We start from the raw sequence: 4,987 nt of genomic DNA, 5'->3' as shown, positions 1-4,987 counted from the left end.
ACGCTCTATACGCGCTGCAGAAAAGGGCCGTTGCCATGTAAATGTGTGGTTAATTCTTCAAAAATATATTTTAAAAAAAAAGCATGTTTAGGCCTGTTAATAAAATTCATTAATTTCTGCTCTTTAATACCTAAAAAAAAATCAACTGGCATGGTGTCCAATTGTGTGCCAAAATTGGACATTTTTGTACAACGTCTGGATATTCATGTATTGACAGGGCTGTAATTTTTCACTGTTTCACTTTAGAAACATAAATCTTTGCACAGATGATGTTTATATGTTGGTTACTGGATTTCTGGAACCAAATGTGATCTGAGGCATATTTTTCAAAGGGTTATATGCTAAAAATTTAAAAAAAAATTAGGCAAGGATAAAATCTACTTACTTTTTCTGTGTTCCAGTCTCAGTAACTTTAACACAGTAATAATATCTGATTCAATATTTACACCTCTGATGAAATTTCCCAAGTGTTAGCTTTATTTTGATACCAAGACAGGGCTCGCAAAATCGCTAGCCCGACGTCCCGGGGCTAGCGATTTTTCCAGTCGGGCTACCAAAATCTAACTCAGCCCTGCCCGTCGGGCTATCATAGGAAGGAAAATATATGTCAATGCTTTTGCATTCTTTCGCCAATGTAGCTGAGTAATTATGTCATTGGCATCGATGAGCCACTGTCAATATGTGACATATTGAAATCGCGTTTGAATTTGCGCTTGCTTTTTGCTTTCAGTTTCATTTTGCGATCGCGCGAACGGTGTGTAGAGAGCAGCAGCACTGTGACATCGTCTTATCACTCATTAGCTTACTATTCAAACGCGACAAGTGAAATCTCTTGCAGCAAGCTTAAACATGTGAGAGGTTGAGTGCGCAAAGAATCGCTGACCGTTCTGTAAGTGCGTGTGTTAAAGCAGCAGGATTTACGCAGGTATTTTAGTTCTGCTGAGCCAAATAAGACAGGTCAGGGTGAAGAAGGGGCAGCCAAAGAAAAGCTTACCACAAAACGGAAAAGTTATGACAAATCAGACTATGAGGCAAAAAGAAAGCGCAGCTTTTTTGGTTTCATGGACAAAATAATTTCTGTGGCTGGAATACGACGAGCTATATAACATGATGTTCTGCCAGGTGTGTTGTGAGTTTCATTTGATTTCTGAGTCGGCAAGCGCCTTTGTTACTGGGACCAGTCATTTTAAGAAAGGCCCCCATTAGAACCCATGAGAAATGCAAGAAATGCATTATTGCCCAGTCTGCAGTATCTTTCCCAGAACAAACAGCAATTGCAAAAAACATACTAAAAATAAACCAAGCTCAACAAGAACTCCTGAAAAATCTGTTTAGAACAGCGTGCTATGTTGCAAAGAGTGAACTACCATTGGTAAAATTTAGCAGTCTTTGCAAACTTCAAAAAGCAAATGGCCTCGATCTTGGTTCCACTTACTTCTTACCCGTGACTTCAGTGGAAATTTCAAATTCAGGATCTGACACAGACTGATTTATGTTCTACACAGTTCTTACAAGTTCATAGAAATTTCTGTTCAATTTGAACCAAGTATTTGAGTTGATGTTTGTAATTTTTATACAGTTGTTGTGATTTGTATTTTAACAATTTTTTTTGATTAATTTTGGAGGTGAGAGATTAATTTTGTTTCTCTTGTAACAATATTTCGTCACAATATTATACTTTAATGTATAATATTGCAACGGAAACAAAACATAAAAAAATTGCTTTATTTTTTATTCGGGCTACTTAAATTTATTTTGGGCTATCAAAAATGGAAGAATGCCTGCCCGAAGGGCTACCAGAGATTTTAAAATTTTGCGAGCCCTGCAAGATTGTAAGGACAGAGTTTGTAACTGCAGAGAAATAATCAATTAAATTTGGGCATTATATTTTCGAGCAGGAAGCTCAGAAACCCCCTTGGGGCTTAAGAGGTTAATATGCTGCTGAGAATATACCCCAGAAGAAGTGTATAGTATAGCTTTTATTTTGGAAAGAGCCATTTCTCTGTAATAAACTCTCTTTTCCAAAGATGAGTGATTCCTCAATCAGATATGATTTTTTTTATTACTTTGTTGTTTCAGCAACATTAAATTTAAAAACTGTACTTTTGAGTTAAAATATATATTTATAATTTTAATAAATGACAAATTAAAAAAGCATGAACATTTTTTTTGTATCGAAATAATATCGAACCGTGACACCAAAGTATCGAACCGAACCGAACCGTGAATTTTGTGTATCGTTGCACCCCTAATATATATATATATATATATATATGTATGTATATAATCTATATCACTGACTTTCAGCTTGTTGTGTTTGTGGATATATGACTGACTTTAATTATCCATAAAATCATCAGATTCTCTGTAAGATTAAGATCGACTATATATATATTTAGAAGTAGAGGCTTTAAAACCAAGTTAATGCTGAAAGTACAAACATCACTAGTGTCACATAACTTTGCCGACATGTGGCCAACAGCAATGTTTTAATGTTCTTCATTATTAAACATTCGCACACGAATAAGTGACGTCATATTCAGTACTTACTTTTGACAGTTCACTTTTCGGCCGCTCCCTTCTGCTGTATTTTGCAGCAAAATTATCCACACCCACCGCCACGCTATGAATTGTGGGATATATGGGACCACGAAGCGTGCACCGGACCACGCTTGATATTTGGGGAAATCGACGGCGCATTTGGAGTATGCATTTGAAGTACACTTCGAATTGGGACAGCCGTCGTCGCGTGGCGGTGACGTAACCGCACTTAAAATGCGTACTTCAAGCGTGCAGACCCTGAAATGGGACACAGCGAGAGTGAACTTTTGCATGTCCGCCATTACCTGCCCGAAACCGGAAATGACGTCATTTTCGCGGAAATGTAGGGTTTGTTTTTTTTTACCATCAGGACCTCATGAGCCTATACTGGTGTTTTTAAAAGTTATGTTTGACTTTATGACTTTCTGTGTCGTTTCTGGGATGCTTAGGACTCATATTGCACTGCTGGAAATAGTTTATTTTGATGCATATGCTGCTTTTTTTGCAAATTTGCATTATAATATTTATTTTCGTTTTTCCTGCAGTATATAAAAATTGGTGTATTTCAAAAATAAAACTATGAAGACACTCAAAATAAATTTCCTGTGGTGGGAAACTATTTTGTGCAACTTTTTTGTATTTACAGTTTTGAGGGATAAGCCTCTTAAATTTCTCTAACTAGAAATATATGTTAAAAAAAAACAAAAACGATTTTCTAATTTTTTGTAGTTTATTGCACTTTTTTGCAATTTATGTAATTACTATGCACTTAATGCAGACATATTATTAAAATCTGGGCTATAATGGTTGTATTGATGTATAGCAACTTGAAATGCTCCCAAAAATTGCACTACAGCATGTAAAAATATAATATAAGCTCTGGCAGACTTGGTTCTATGGTAGGTCTTAAAGGGTTAAAGGGGGTAATGCCATGTATGGGGTGAGGGGAGATCACCCTTTTATGACTAGGGATGTTGTAAACATATATTGTGTAGTAGGAAGTCACGTATACAGACACATACACACACACACATTCACTCACATGCTCGCACATACACACACACACACACGGTGCCTTTTCTTTTGTGACACACTATATGGGTTTTACAATTGGGTGTTGTGTGTTCACTGAATACAAGGCTGCGAGGGGAGTTTGGAGTTGGCTACAGGCTGCTTGTGTAAGTTCTGTGAGTGCAACTTCCCCTTGCAAGTAAACCGAATGAGTGGCTCTGTTTGTTCTGTTTGTAGTCTCTCGTGGTCTGATTCCAGCAGGGTCATATGTTTAGACCAAACATTTAGTTTATCAGAAGCATGTTCCTGAGGTAAAAAGAGAATGTAAACATATACAGATCAGTGAATTTCTCTAAGTTTATTTATTGCCATTATTTTTTCCTACTATCAAGATGTCAGAATGTCCCAATGAATAGTCAAGGACCAGAATGTGCATTTAGAATATGCCTCTATACTGCTTCTGCTGTTTGCTCAATGCAAAGTTTACATGTTAGAAATCAGAATAAAGCAAAATGTTTAAGTCATGTGTTTATTTGCAGATATTCAAAGGAACTGATATTTTTGCATTCACTCAAAAGCATTGGATATACAACATTTGTCTTCCTTTTTAGCAAAGAAGAATACATTTTCAAAGTAGCCACTAACATAAATTTAGAATGACAAACCTGAAATTGTTACATTTTAGTAAGGTGAAGATACGAGAACATAATCAGCGTATAACCACATTTGTGAAATGTCCACTCTAACGTTGTTAAATAAATACAAATAAATATGTAAAGAAATAAATACAATGCATGCTGTTCTATATTTGTAGACTGGCGAGTAACATTACACAATTCTGCATGCACAAAACCTCCTCACAATGTATATAAAACATCACCAACTCTGCAACATTGTGTGTGTGTCCTTTCTATAAAATGGATTACCTCGATAAATTACCTCGATTATTTTTTACCTTTTAGTGAACAGAATAATTTTACAGTTAGTGTGAAAGTAGAGACTAATGTAACATTTAGTGAGGTAAATATAGAAGAACCTCAGCATCATCCAAAAAATTCAAAATGTCACATTAACAATTTCTAACAGTGTTCTCTACAGTGACACATTTAAATGTAGAAAAATTTAAATCAAAGTTTAATTTTTGAATAAAGCACAAGATTAAGTATCAAATGTAACCAAGTGTAATCCTGTCTCATTTTGGATGTGAAGAGAGCAACTATTCCAAAATTCAAAACAACAAATACACATAAAAATGAACAAGGGAAAAAAAAAAGAAGAAGATGACAAAACATTACCAACACCATTGAGAACACTAACAATATTAGTAATACAGGCAAAACAAAGAAACCCCTCTAATGCTCCTCCTCCTGTTACTTGTATTAAATAGCTCTTCCACCATCGCCTCTCCACTCAGTTCTTAGCCCACACTGACAAC

Source organism: Neolamprologus brichardi, chromosome 4 (genome assembly GCF_056152115.1).
Source record: "Neolamprologus brichardi isolate AB-2024 chromosome 4, ASM5615211v1, whole genome shotgun sequence".
Lineage (NCBI taxonomy): Eukaryota > Metazoa > Chordata > Actinopteri > Cichliformes > Cichlidae > Neolamprologus > Neolamprologus brichardi.
This window is presented reverse-complemented; position numbering follows the sequence as displayed.